Here is a 15,780-nt window from a genome sequence, read left to right on the forward strand (position 1 = left end):
CGAAATTCGACATACAACTTCATGAAACCACTGACGTATATGATAACACACATCCAGAATAGTCCGAAATTCAACATATATCTTCATGAAATCACTGACGTATATGATAACACACATCCAGAATAGTCCGAAATTCAACATATATCTTCATGAAATCACTGACGTATATGATAACACACATCCAGAATAGTCCGAAATTCAACATATATCTTCATGAAACCACTGATGTATATGATAACACACATCCAGAATAGTCCGAAATTCAACATATATCTTCATGAAACCACTGATGTATATGATAACACACATCCAGAATAGTCCGAAATTCAACATATATCTTCATGAAACCACTGATGTATATGATAACACACATCCAGAAGAGTCCGAAATTCAACATACAACTTCATGAAACCACTGATGTATATGATAACACACATCCAGAAGAGTCCGAAATTCAACATATATCTTCATGAAACCACTGATGTATATGATAACACACATCCAGAAGAGTCCGAAATTCAACATATATCTTCATGAAACCACTGCTGCCACAAATGTAGTACGTCTTCTGTTATTAGTACGATAATGTCACGAAGAGAAAGTGAGTGACGAGTTTCTGTTTTTCGAAACACTCAAAGGGAAAGCTACATGAAAGCCAACCTTTCTCCTGTTTATGAGTTTTTAAAGGGAAAGCTACATGAAAGCCAACTTTTCTCCTGTTTATGAGTTTTTCACCACGATTGGGTTAATTGTGTTGGGGTGTGTGCACTGATGGGGCAGACAAGGAAAGTACAGAGCCAAAGTGCTTTCACTCCAGGTGTAACACCAACACATCATACACAGCGAATCAACGACTTGAAAGAAATTGGAGCCAGAAGAAAATAAAGTGAGCTTTGTGAAGTGAAAGCTATTTTCATTCTTCGTGCAGAAACTGGATCCACGTGCGACAGATCGTCTGCAGATGGAAGGTATCCAGTCACATTGTGCATCTGAAAGATAAACTTCGTAGTTCTTGATAGACTACAACTAGCAAGACAAGTGTTCTATTACTGTTCTACCTGGTTGATAAGCTAGACGACCTCAACTTAAGCTGTTATTTCAAGATCAAATAGCAATATTTGAAATACTCATAAAGTATTGAAGTTCGCAAAAAAACTCAGCTGTAAAATAGAAAGTCTGAAAATGGAAAACTGGTCTCTTCTCTCAATGAATTCTTGGAAGTAAACGAGTTTAATCTCGTGTGCAACTAAAAGGATGTCTCCAAGTTGTCGTGTCAATAATTCAGTCAACAATGGACTTCATCTCAAGGTTTGATACTTAATTACTGATACAACTTAAACTATTTACCTTAAGACAAGTGCCACTTTAGGTCTTGTTTTATTTTTATACGGGTTGTAGGGATGCAAGAGAATATTTTTAGAAAAGAATGAGACATAAAACATATTTCGGATCACTGAACTAGGGAAAAGACAGCTGGTCAACAGCACCTACTGCCAACTGAACTAGGGAAAAGACAGCTGGTCAACAGCACCTACAGCCAACTGAACTAGGAAAGGTCAACAGCACCTACTGCCAATTCTTTGGCTACTATGGAGTTTGATCCCCACTCTCACATACGTCATTCATTTGGCTGTAGTTACTCATATAGACCTTACTTAGTTTCTACTTAAAGTATATGATACATATTTGCCAAATAATTTTACTGGCATATATTGCGTGTAGACTATTCAAAAATATAATGCTACAGTTATGGATTTTGAGCATGTATATATGTTTTAGCAAGAAATGACGTACGAATTAAACGAATTTTAATGAGCGATCCGAACTCTGATGAAACTACCCCCAGTAGCACGGCGGCATGTCTGCGGACTCATACGGCTAAAAAATAGGTTTCGATACCCATGGTGGGCAGAGCACCGATAGCCCATTGTGTAGCTTTGTGTTTGATTCTAAACATACTGGTAAAATTGTTTAATTTTCTAATAAATCTCATTTTATAGAATCTGCTAAAAGATGAAAAGCCCGGCACGGCCAGGTGGTTAAGGCACTCGTCTTGTAATCTGAAGGTCTCAGGTTCAAATCCTCGTCACACCAAACATGCTTGCCCTTTCAGCCGTGGGGGCGTTATAATGTGGCAATAAATCCCACTATTCGTTGGTAAGCGAGTAGCCCAAGAGTTGGCGGTGGGTGGTGATGACTAGCTGCCTTCCCTCTAGTCTTACAATGCTAAATTAGGAACGGTTAACTTAGATAGCCCTCGTGTAGCTTTGCGCGAAATTCAAAACAAACAAACAAACAATCCAAGAAAGACGACCAAGACAAGAATGTTAATGACGTCACGGAAGCTATGTCAGACGTTACTGAAACTATGATTCGCTCAATGAACAAGAACCCTCGTGTAGCTTTGCGCGAAATTTAAAAACAAACAAATAAAAAAGTAAGATAAATTATATGATTTATTTGTATTTGGAAATAATTTTGGATTATTGAACATAACAAAAAAGATTTCGACGTAAAATCTCAAAATCTACTAAAATTTAATTGCTTTAGGCATATTATTATGTAAAGTTACATGTATTATAGAGTAAGGTGGACGGAGGTTATGTATTCACTACAGTGTATTTGTTTGTTTGTTGGAAACAGCGGAATGGATTGGGACTAAAGTTGGTATGCATTTGCAATATAACCCAACTTAGAAGCGATTAGTTTCTGCAAGTCAAGGTCCTAGTTTAATGTGAAAACGAGGTCATGAAAGTCCAAATATTATTATCTATTAACATGGGATCGGATTTTTACACTATTTTTGCTTTCAAACTCAACCACACTTGGTGGAAATATGTAGAATGCTATTCCTCATTGTCTTTCTAAAAATAATCCATGACGATCATTGATAACAACAGATGTACGAACACATTTTCGAATTTTTTTAGGGCCAAATATGATTAGTGCTGCGTTGTGGAAGTATGCAAGCTACAAAGCGCCCCTCTGGTTCAGTAATGTGTTTTAGATCTTTACTCACACAAGAAGGTTCACGTGTTTCTACTTATATAATAAAATTAAATAACGTTTGTTTTGGGTTCAAAACTTTCAAATTATTTGTCACGGCGAGTTTCTTGTAATCGTAATGATGTTCCTAGATTTACCTGTTTAGTCTAAAAGTTTTTTGAAAGATCAGTTCTACTATTTCGTAAGTAGAAATATTATTTTTAATTACCCGTGGCGCCAGTGGATTAGATTCGCGCGTGACGTATTTATGACGTTGTATCTGCACCCTGAGAATGGAACAAAATAAAGTTCTCCGCGACAGGAACCGAAGGTAAAACGGGAAAATCGTGACCCCTATTGCAATTTTACATGCACATAAGATAAACACTTAGCGAAATTGGGGATTGCACATTGCGTAATAAAATCTTTTTTTCCATTATCATATAAGTAGTAGTTCCATTATAGTATGATTATTGGAAAATAACTTTATGAATGTTATATACACTATGAAATAATATTTTTAGGCTATATATATTTTATTAAGTAGTATTTTTTAAAGGTTACGACATATGTCATTAATAATTTGTTAACGTTATTACGTCATGTTTTGGGGTTATTACATACGTTATTAACTAATATTTTAACGTTATTATGTACGTTATTAACTAATTTATATTGTTTTTGAAAGTCTAAATCTACTCACCTCGATCTCTCCTGTGATATGTTGTGCTCGAAACTTGTACTGTAATATAAAGTTTCAGGGTTAGTTGTTCTACAGCCAAACTTATACTATAATATAAAGTTTTAGGGTTAGTTGTTCTGCAGCCAAACTTGTACAGTAATGTAAAGTTTTAGGGTTAGTTGTTCTACAGTCTAGCTCAGTGGTTCTTAACCTGGGTTCAATTAAACCCCAGGGGTTCGACGGAGGTCAAGACACACACACTGTAGGGAACTTAGCAGTCGATTTGTGACTGTAGTAATCGTGTGTCATTTGTGATATTTTTCTTAATCTTTCAATCCCTTCATACTAACTTTGTCGAGCAAAAAACAGAAAGTGGTCGGACGAATACGTACAATATGGATTCACGTGTATAACAGAACATGATGGAAGTCAGCGTCCTCAATGCATGATTTGCAATGCCAAGTTGAGCAGTTCTAGTCTAGCACCGGCAAAACTAAGAGAACACTCCCTAAAGCTGCATGGAGATGTGAAATACAAGAACACAACGCTTGTTGAATTCAAGGTAAAGAGAGCCAGGTTCGATGAAAATGCTACTTTGCCTGTTCTCGGCTTTGTACCCATCAACAAATCAATCCTCCCAGCATCGTACGAAGTTGCATACTTGATCGCAAAGCAGGGCAAGCCACACACCATTGGTGAAGCACTCGTAAAACCAGCTGCGTTGAAGATGGCGAATATTATGCTGGGAAAAGCTATCCTAAGTTATCCCAAATTCCTCTTTCAAATGGCACCATCAGCAGCAGAATAGATGGCATGAGCGATGACATCTTGGCTCAAGTAGTTGCAGATCTGATTTCGAGCCCAGCAAAATTCAGCCTTCAACTCGACGAGACCACCTACGTTTCCAATCTAAGCCAGCTTATTGTATTCGTGCGCTTTGTGAAGAACGACGAGATAAAAGAAGATTTTTTTTATTTTGTAAGCCTCTTACAACAACAACTAAGGCAGCAGATGTGAAGAAACTTGTAGATGGCTTCTTCAGAGACAACGATCTTTCGTGGGATATGGTTTCTGCAGTTTGTTCGGACAGAGCTCCAGTCATGCTGGGACTAAACTCTGGTTTTGGTGCGCTGGTGAAAGCCGATGCACCACACATCATTGTAACGCACTGTGTTCTGCACAGGCATGCGTTGGAAACAAAAACCTTGCCTTCAAAACTAGCAGAAGTATTAAAGATTGTAGTGGAATGTGTGAACTTTGTGCGAAATAGTGCCCTGAAGCACCGCATCTTCAAAGAGCTGTGTAATGAGATGGACTCTGAATTCGAGGTACTTTTGTACCATTCTAACGTTCGGTGGTTATCCCAGGGAAAGGTGCTGAATCGTGTTTTTGCCATTCGTGTGGAATTATCCCCGTTTTTGCGAGAGCACCAACATTGTCATGCAGATTGCTTCGAAAAATCTGAGTTCATTCTCATTTTGGCATATATGGCCGATATCTTCAAAGCTCTCAATCATCTCAATCAACAGAAGCAGGGCGGTGGAGTCAACATCATCGAAGCGGAAGAAAACCTGAAGGCTTTTCAAAAAATGCTATCGTTATGGAAACGACGAACAGAGAATGATAACTTCGCAAACTTTCCTCTGCTGGACGACTGTGTAAGTAAGATCGAAGATGTGTCTGAAACCGGAGACATTTCTGTACTCGGGGAACTGAAGCAAGCAATTGTCACGCACTTAGATGAGCTCGCAAAGTCTCTCGACGGATACTTCCTCACCAGAGAGTCATATCCAGCATAGGTGAGACAGCTGTTCACGTTTAGTGTTACGACAGCAGATGTCAATGATGAATACCGCGACGAAATAATTGAACTTCAGCAGAGCCAGGTGCAACAGCAACTTTTCAGAACAACAACGCTCTCAACGTTTTGGTGTCACCAAATCGTAGCGCACCCTCTTATTGCTAAGAAAGCCCTTGAGATACTCATACCGTTTGTTACAACGTATCTTTGCGAGCAATCCTTTTCAAGGATGTTAGACATAAGAAAAGGAACATACTTTGTTGCGAAAATGATATGAGAGTGGCACTTGCCAAGGTGAAGCCGCGCATTTCTGAACTTGTCTCTGAAAGACAACAGCAAAAGTCATATTGATTTGCAGTAAATATTCATTGAGTTATGTTTCTCGTGTGTGAAATTCATGTTTTGTTGGTTTGTTCTTTGAATACAGTGATATTGTGTGCAACTGATGCATGGTTCATTTTGTGCACTAATAAAATATCTACTTATGTTTTGAATTTGAAAAAAAATCATATTTTATTTTTCCAGTTACGAAGGATTTAGTGAATGCAAGTACGAAACTTCCGGGATTCAGTACCTCCAACAAGGTTAAGAACCACTGGTCTAGCTTGTACTGTAATAGAAAGATTCAGGGTTAGTTGTTCTATTGTCTAACTTGTACTGTAATAAAACGTTCTTCTACAGTCTACCTTACACTGTAATATAAAATATCAGGGTTAGTTGTTCTATTGTCTAACTTGTACTGTAATAAAACGTTCTTCTACAGTCTACCTTACACTGTAATATAAAATATCAGGGTTAGTTGTTCTATTGTCTAACTTGTACTGTAATAAAACGTTCTTCTACAGTCTACCTTGTACTGTAATATAAAATTTCAGGGTTAGATGTTCTAAAGTCTAACTTATACTAGAAAGTTTTAAGGTTAGTTTTCTACACACTAATCATCTATGAAAGTAATGACTTGTATATAATACATAGAACATTTTCTTAATTAACTATAAAATAACAACAGACTAATAAGGTAAGAATATATTTCATTTAATAATAAACTGAATATCGAACTTCTGGGAACTCACAATGATAATGTTTAATTTTAAATGATTAACAATCTCGCTCGTGAATCTGCCAGTTTTATTTACCACACATCTTCTTACCTTGGTGCTTTTACTAACGCTGATAGATTTTGGACTGGGATTTGGGGAACTGGTCCAGATTGGAGTGGGATAGTAATTACAAACGGAAATTGTAGAAGTTCCAAGTCCTGGATTAGATGGGGGTACTCTGCCTGGAGCACACTGCAGTGGGGGTGTTAACAGGGGTTCATAGTTGTCTGACCCAGGAAGGGAGTTACAGTTGGATCTAACCAAGTCTACAGAGGGAGGACAGGAAATAATCACAATATGTTTGATATTTATGTGCCATGAAATAGAGGAAAAAAAAATATTTGGAGTAATTTTCACCTCAAAATATTAATAATTTGTTTTAAATATCAGTATAACAACAACACTTATGAGGCTGTGGAATAAATAATTACTTTCGGGAAAGAAAAGCTAATAACAGTTGAACATGTTTAAATAATGTTACATTTTCAAAACACAGTGACAGAAAAACAACAACAACAGCCAAACATGAGACAATTCAACTGCTCAGACATTCCTTCGATGTCCTAGTGGACATTTTTATACTTACAATGCTACAATCCGGGGTTCAATACTCTGTAGTGGACAGACCACTACATCATTGTGTAGCTTTGTATTAAATGTCAACTAGCAACAAATGAACAGAAATGAAATGTAATACTCCCCCCCCCCCCAGGTTAATATACTTCTTTTACCGCAACACAAGAATCGAAATTTGATGTAAATTAATAATGGAAGTAGACAATGATTTATAAGCTCCATTTTTAGTTCAGAGTTAGCGTCATTATGTGGAAGCCATAGTTATCGTTAACGCATGTTTTACAGTTCATTTCTCGTTATTACATTGTCTATAAGTTTGATATTTTAAAACTAATTTTATTAACATATCTAGAGATATTAACCAAGAGCTTTATTAAATAGTTGTACACCTGATTTCATATCTACTTCAGTTCTGAGTAAATGTACTGGTCTGAGTAAATTAGTCTGTCATTATTACCATATGCGGTGTGATTTTATCATATGTGTTGTCATTACTACCATATGAGGTGTCATACAAAATGTATTGTCATCGTACCAAATGTAGTGTCTTTATAACCACATGTGGTGCCATTTTACCATAAATGTGGCCAGTATAACCATATTTGTTTTCATTTTATCATATGTATTGTCATTATTACCATATGTGTTGTCAATATACCATCAATATTGTCACTATCACATGTGTTGTCATTATAACCATAATCGGTCTCATTATACTATACGTGTTGTCATTATAGACATATTTGTTGCCATTGTATATGTAGTGTCATTGTTACCGTATGTGGTGTTATTAGACAATCTCTATTGTCATTATGATACATGTTGTTATTTTATCATAAATGTTATCTTTATAACCATATGTGTTGCTATTATAACCATAAGTGGTGTCATTATATTATATACGTTGTCATTATAATCGTAAGGTGTGACTGAGTTGTCATTATTATCATACTTGGAGGCATTTTATCGTACATGTTGTTATTATATCCATAAGTGTTGTCATTTTATCAAATGTATTGTCATTATTATCATATGTAATGTCATTATTACTATATGTGGAGTCACTTTATCATACGTATTGTCATTATATTATACGTGTTGAAATTATACCATAGGTGATGTTATACCATATGTATTGTTATAATTACCTCATATGGTGTTATTATGTCTTATATATTGTCATTATTACCTCATGTGGTGTCATTATACTATATGTATTGTTATTATTACCGTATATGGTGTCATTATATCTTATATATTGTCATTATTACCTCGTGGTGTCATTATACCATATGTTTTGTTATTATTACCCTATATGGTGTCATTATATCTTATATATTGTCATTATTATCATATCTGGTGTAAGATGTTTGAATTTCTTCATAAGTGTCGGATTATTTGAGTTTTTTTATCTTTAAGTTATTGTTAAATACCAAACTACACATGGGGTGGCGGTGTTCTGCTCTGCTCTGGCGGTGTATCGAAGCCTGAATTTTAATGTTGCAAGTCTGCAGACCCACCGCTAAGCGAATGTTAGGATTATTTAATAAACTTACTTCACTTACATCAACTAAACCAAATCAAACCTTACAAACAATTTGTATGATTCACTTATAAAACACACAACCATTTGAATACTATTTCGTAATATACTGATGTACACATTATGCTAGCGTATTGAACATAGTACAACAAATACGCCATCAGATCCACAGGTAAAAGCAGGTTAAAGACATTAGTAGCATAGCCAGTCGAATTCTCTACAATGATTCATACGTGACATTACTATTTTCCACAATAAGTCAAACAGGTCTTACTAAAGTAAATAGTTTAGTCTTAGAGAACGGACATCAAGATAATTAAACTCGTTCGACGTGTTCTTTACTTCACCTGTTTAATTTTTTTTCTCTTTTTAAATATTCAGCCAAAATTTGGACTAGATCCATTACAGAAGTAATGGGAAACTGTGAACCATCTTATCTGGTAAACACTTTGGTTATCTTTATCTCACCTTTAGGTTTCTGGTCATCAAGGTCTATTGTTTCTACATTATCGTAGGAAGAACTGTTACTAATGGTGTGATCATTCGATACAGAACCAGTCTTGTCGGGACCGATGTTCGAGTTATAGTCACTTATTGTCACCAATTTCCCACCTTCTGGACCACTTCTAAGATCTCGCGATCCCTTCCTAGGGCAGCGTCGTTGGTGGGATCGAGAGTCGCTAAGAATTAAAAATTGTTAACAGCTTCTTTGTTTCTTCCTGTTACCTGGAAGTTACATATTGATGTCAAAAATAATATAATCGGAACGTAAATATATCGAGAAACCAAGTGTCTTCAAAACTTTGCTGACAATCATAATTATAAATTACAACTTTTAGCCACTGGTAACCGTGTTCTCGTGGAGTCTAAAGATACATATATGGAAAAGTTTGTGTCACACAACAACACATTATGGTCCGGAACCGGAAACTTTAATAAATATTTACGTTTATTCGTGATATAAATTAATAAAGCAGAGAAGAGAAGAAACAAAAACATGTTACATTAAGGTAATTGTAAACTGCCCGAATTTTTATTCTTTTAAAATTTTATGAGTATAATTTTACTTGGAAAAGCTGTTTCCAGAGTTCATGTCGACATTCTTGTTTTATAGTAATATTTCTTGTAAACAGGATGTAATAAGTTCTACTTTATGCTAATTACCATGAGTAAGCTTACTAATTTCAGGGCTGATTCTACATGAACTACAGTAGTACCTCATTTAACACATGGGTCAGATATAGAGGTGCTACATTAATCTTGGTGGACATTACGGATAAGGAGATTATCTCCCTAGGTTTGGACGAGGTCGAGAAGTTAGTATGTTTGGGTTATGAATACATTTTTTTTTCTGGTTTGTGTCTCGTTGTAGTAGTAATGCGCTGAGCACTGTAATAATGACAGTCAAATCCCGGATTGCGTTGAAGAAAAAAATAATGACAGTCAGATCCCAGGATTTGCTCAATCAGAAACAGTCCAAGAGCTATGTGTTCTTAACCAGCTTCCTTACTCATTCTCTCAGTTTAAAATTTGGATAACTAGCATGCATAGTTCTTGAAATACCCTAATAAGTGATATTCCGTTAGTTACAAGGTCACTACGACCATTAACACTTATAGGAGATCACTCAGAGGTGAAACTTATCTTGATGAAAACGTCGAAACAAAATCCTAGCTTTGGCAGCAATGGTTAGCGCTACCGAGAAGCCGGTTAGTTCAGGCATTGGAGTACAGAATGTATTTAGCATAAAGTGTGTAATAAAGATTATGTTTCATTTATTGGTTTACTTCAAGAACTGCCCTGGTCTGTGTTAGATTTATTTCCACCCAAACACCACTCTTTAGTTCCCCTGTTATACCTAATATATTGATCCCTCTGAGGACCAGTGATTCTCATCTCTCAGATGTTGATAGCACGAGGTCACTGAATCTTTATCAACTCTTCCTAAATCTATATGACTAGGTTTGTACACTTGTAAGTGGATAACGTATTTCTTATACAGTTTGCTAAGTTTCGTATATGTTGCCTATAAAAAGACCGGTGTAACGGCATATAATTTTGACACATGTTTCATGGCCCATATTGTCACGAAAGCCTATCTCTTACATATTATTTTTCGCATTGCAAAATTCTTGGAAATGTTCAAATATATTTTGGGGTGTTAAAAGACTGTGAAAAATACAAGTTTTTTCTTTATCCATCTAAGACAAGTGACTGAACAATTGACGGAACAAAATAATTTAGGATGGTAAATGCTTTTCACTCGTAATCTGAGGGTCGGTGTTCAAATCCCCGTCGCACCAAACATGCTCGCCCTTTCAGCCGTGGGGGCATTATAAAGTAACGGTCAATCCCACTATTCGTTGGTAAGACAGTAGCCCAAGAGTTAGATGGTGATGACTAGCTGCCTTCGCTCTAGTCTCACACTGCTAAATTAGGGACGACTAGCGCAGATAGCCTTCGTGTAGCTTTCAACGAAATTCAAAACAAACCAAACAAAGAGGAGAGTAAAAACACGTGTGACCGGATATGATAATTCAGAACAGTAAAAACACGTGTGACCGGATATGATAATTCATAACAATAAAAACACGTGTGACCGGATATGATAATTCATAACAGTAAAAACAAGTCTGACCAAATATGATAATTCAGAAAAGTAAATACACGTATGACCGGATATTATAATTAAAAACGGTAAAGACACGTCTGACCGGATATGATAATTCAGAACAGTAAAGACACGTATGACCGGATATGATAATTCAGAAGAGTAAAGACACGTGTGACCGGATATGATAATTCAGAAGAGTAAAAACACGTGTGACCGGATATAATAATTCAGAAGAGTAAAAACACGTGTGACCGGATATGATAATTCAGAACAGTAAAGACACGTGTGACCGGATATGATAATTCATAACAGTAAAAACACGTGTGACCGGATATGATAATTCATAACAGTAAAAACAAGTGTGATCGGATATGATAATTCAGAAAAGTAAATACACGTATGACCGGATATGATAATTAAAAACGGTAAAGACACGTCTGACCGGATATGATAATTCATAACAGTAAAAACACGTGTGACCGGATATGATAATTCATAACAGTAAAAACACGTATGACCGGATATTATATTTCAGAACAGTAAAAATAAGTCTGACCAGATATGATAATTAAAAACGGTAAAGACACGTCTGACCGGACATGATAATTCAGAACAGTAAAAACACGTATGACCGGATATGATAATTCAGAACAGTAAAAATAAGTCTGACCAGATATGATAATTAAAAACGGTAAAGACACGTCTGACCGGACATGATAATTCAGAACAGTAAAAACACGTGTGACCGGATATGATAATTCAGAAGAGTAAAAACACGTGTGACCGGATATGATAATTCAGAACAGTAAAGACACGTATGACCGGATATGATAATTCAGAACAGTAAAGACACGTGTGACCGGATATGATAATTCAGAACAGTAAAGACACGTGTGACCGGATATGATAATTCAGAACAGTAAAAACACGTGTGACCGGATATGATAATTCATAACAGTAAAAACACGTGTGACCGGATATGATAATTCAGAACAGTAAAAACAAGCCTGACCAGATATGATAATTCAGAAAAGTAAAAACACGTATGCCCGGATATGATAATTCAGAAAAGTAAAAACACGTATGACCGGATATGATAATTCAGAAAAGTAAATACAAGTATGACCGGATATGATAATTCAGAAAAGTAAATACAAGTATGACCGGATATGATAATTCAGAAAAGTAAATACACGTCTGACCGGATATGATAATTCATAACAGTAAAAACACGTGTGACCGGATATGATAATTCATAACAGTAAAAACACGTATGACCGGATATGATAATTCATAACAGTAAAAACACGTATGACCGGATATGATAATTCAGAACAGTAAAGACACGTGTGACCGGATATGATAATTCAGAACAGTAAAAACACGTGTGACCGGATATGATAATTCATAACAGTAAAAACACGTATGACCGGATATGATAATTCAGAACAGTAAAAACAAGCTTGACCAGATATGATAATTCAGAAAAGTAAAAACACGTATGACCGGATATGATAATTCAGAAAAGTAAAAACACGTATGACCGGATATGATAATTCAGAAAAGTAAATACAAGTATGACCGGATATGATAATTAAAAACGGTAAAGACACGTCTGACCGGATATAATAATTCATAACAGTAAAAACACGTGTGACCGGATATGATAATTCAGAACAGTAAAGACACGTGTGACCGGATATGATAATTCATAACAGTAAAAACACGTGTGACCGGATATGATAATTCATAACAGTAAAAACACGTATGACCGGATATGATAATTCAGAACAGTAAAAACAAGCCTGACCAGATATGATAATTCAGAAAAGTAAAAAACGTATGACCGGATATGATAATTCAGAAAAGTAAAAACACGTATGACCGGATATGATAATTCAGAAAAGTAAATACAAGTATGACCGGATATGATAATTAAAAACGGTAAAGACACGTCTGACCGGATATGATAATTAAAAACGGTAAAGACACGTCTGACCGGATATGATAATTCATAACAGTAAAAACACGTGTGACCGGATATGATAATTCAGAACAGTAAAAACAAGTTTGACCAGATATGATAATTCAGAAAAGTAAATACACGTATGACCGGATATGATAATTAAAAACGGTAAAGACACGTCTGACCGGACATGATAATTCAGAACAGTAAAGTCACGTGTGAGCGGCTGTGATAATTCAAGCAATAATCGGATTCAGAATCCGATTCACACGTGAATCGGATATGAAAAACTGTTAACAATAAACCGCTATTATTATATACAGAGTAAAGCTGTTTAGAAAACGATTTTTGATAAGCAAACAATAGTTCTAACACATAGAAGTACTTGTCTTACATTTAGGTCCAATGAAGTGCTTGTCGTAACACCCCAGAATTATTATTAAACACACTGATACAGAAATAAGCTGAAACGGAAAGATCGAATCAGGACATTATAACTCTCTAGTGGTCACCAACCGAGGATCTTATTGAGGATGTGTGGACTGTCCTTGACCACCCCCTGCGAAGAAGTCCGGTCAGACGTTCTTTCCGGTATTCTCTAATACTGATTCTTTTCCCAGAATGAGGTGAAACCCCACACACTAGGAATGATATTCTAGTCCTCAGAATGCGTGAATGTGTTGTTGACTTGGTTACACTACAAGGTATTAACACGCTCGTATTTTCCAAGTGTTATGCATTTTCCAGAAAAACAAAACAAAAAAAAAGTAAAATACAAAAACGGTGTGTTTTGTGTTTTTGTAAATGTAGGTGTCCATTTAGTTATATCAAGTCTCAGTATGTGTAATACTGTAGGAAAACAAAACCAAAACCAACAGCTGTTTTCTAAAAGTTTACGTACGTTTAACAGGTAAATCTTCACTGGATAAAGAATGGAGATCTAACATTTCCGTCAACTCTATGACAAAAGTTGTTTATGTTAATTATTATTCTGACTTTCAAACGATTAAACTTCCATACTTACCCCCGAATCACAATTTCCACCTCGTCTCCCGAAGAAGCTATGACACGTTGAACGTCTTCATACGTTTTTCCTGTTAGAGGAATCCCGTTCCATTCCAGAACCTGGTCACCTACAAGAGTAGTGTCACCTAATCAACGTGGAAAGTTCGAAGTGACCGTGAGATACGCAAATACTAAAGTATATTAAACCTCCTACAGATGGCTCTGCTTACTGGCAAATGTAATTATAACTGGTACGAAAAGCTAAATGTAACATAAACATCGAACTGAAATATGTTGTTATACTGAACTTTGTTATTCCAAACAGTCATAAAAATCTAGTAAAAACCGGAATCTCAATCCTCTTTGTAAGCAAATTATTAGATTTAAAAGTATATGCTGTTATACTATTATTTATTAAAGTCTGAGAACAAGCCATTGAACCTCTAGACCAGTGGTTCTTAACCTTTTTTATCATCTTACCCCCTGAGACTCTCCAGGGTATTACTGTGATCCCTATAATAATTTTTGTAATGGTGAACTTTGCGGAAAGGTAGAATAAAACAAAACTATATAAAGATCCTAATTTACTGAAAATGTTACAAATAAATGACCTTGAGAAACACTACAAGTGCTAAACAAATACAAAATCCATGGAATTACTGAACATCATACAAAACCTAGTTATTCACTCAGTGTGAGGGTTGATATAATATATATAATGAGAAAATATACTAAATACGATGGAAACTTTGATAGTTAAACTTTGAGTTCGATGTATTAATATTATATAGTTAAAACCATCCGTGATCCCCCGAGAAACTTCAAACGATCCCCAGGTTAAGAACCACTGCTCTAGATTCTTATTAGTGAAGTGAAACCTGGTTCACTTTGTGTAAATGGCTGTATATATGCTAATAATCTATGATTCAGGCACCGAAAAATAGTTCACAGTATCTTCTATTACTATAATACTGTTATTATTTGTATAATAGTTATTGTCTTTATAGTAAAACTTTGTTATTTCTATAATAATGTGTTATTACTGCTATAGTAAAACGAAGTTATATCTATAATAAAATGTTATTACTGCTATAGTAAAACGTTATTTCTATAATAAAGTTATTACTGCTCTAGTAACCCGCGACCCTCAGATTACGAAGCGCACGCCTTAACGCGCTAGGCCATGCCGAGCCCCTAATAAAGTATTATTACTGCTATAATAAAAAATTGTTATTTCTATAATAAAATGTTACTACTGTTATAGTAAAACGTTGTTATTTCTATAATAAAATGTTATTACTGCTAGAGTAAAATATTGTTATATCTACAATAAAGAGTTGTTACTGCTAAAAGTACAGACAGCCCTCTAGTAGCTTTGTGCGAAATTCAAAAAACAACAACAAACATTACTGCTAAAATAAAATATTGTTATTTCTATAATAAAATGTTAATTTTTGGAGTTAACTTACAGTTAAACATTTTTGTACATGTTTTTATTCGTTTGTTTG

At 35.4% G+C, this 15,780-nt stretch overlaps 1 pseudogene across 1 annotated transcript in view; it reads right to left on the minus strand.

Moving 5' to 3' along the window:
- LOC143237701 (uncharacterized) overlaps positions 1-15,780 on the minus strand; it is a 65,818-nt pseudogene that overhangs the window by 29,065 nt on the left and 20,973 nt on the right. The window contains exons 8-11 of the transcript XR_013020200.1: positions 14,292-14,400; positions 9,156-9,367; positions 6,620-6,834; positions 3,689-3,727 (exon numbers count right to left, since the gene is read on the minus strand). The product of XR_013020200.1 is annotated as an uncharacterized LOC143237701 (transcript). The remainder of the gene's footprint in view (positions 1-3,688; positions 3,728-6,619; positions 6,835-9,155; positions 9,368-14,291; positions 14,401-15,780) is intronic.

Source organism: Tachypleus tridentatus, chromosome 13 (genome assembly GCF_004210375.1).
Source record: "Tachypleus tridentatus isolate NWPU-2018 chromosome 13, ASM421037v1, whole genome shotgun sequence".
NCBI lineage: Eukaryota > Metazoa > Arthropoda > Merostomata > Xiphosura > Limulidae > Tachypleus > Tachypleus tridentatus.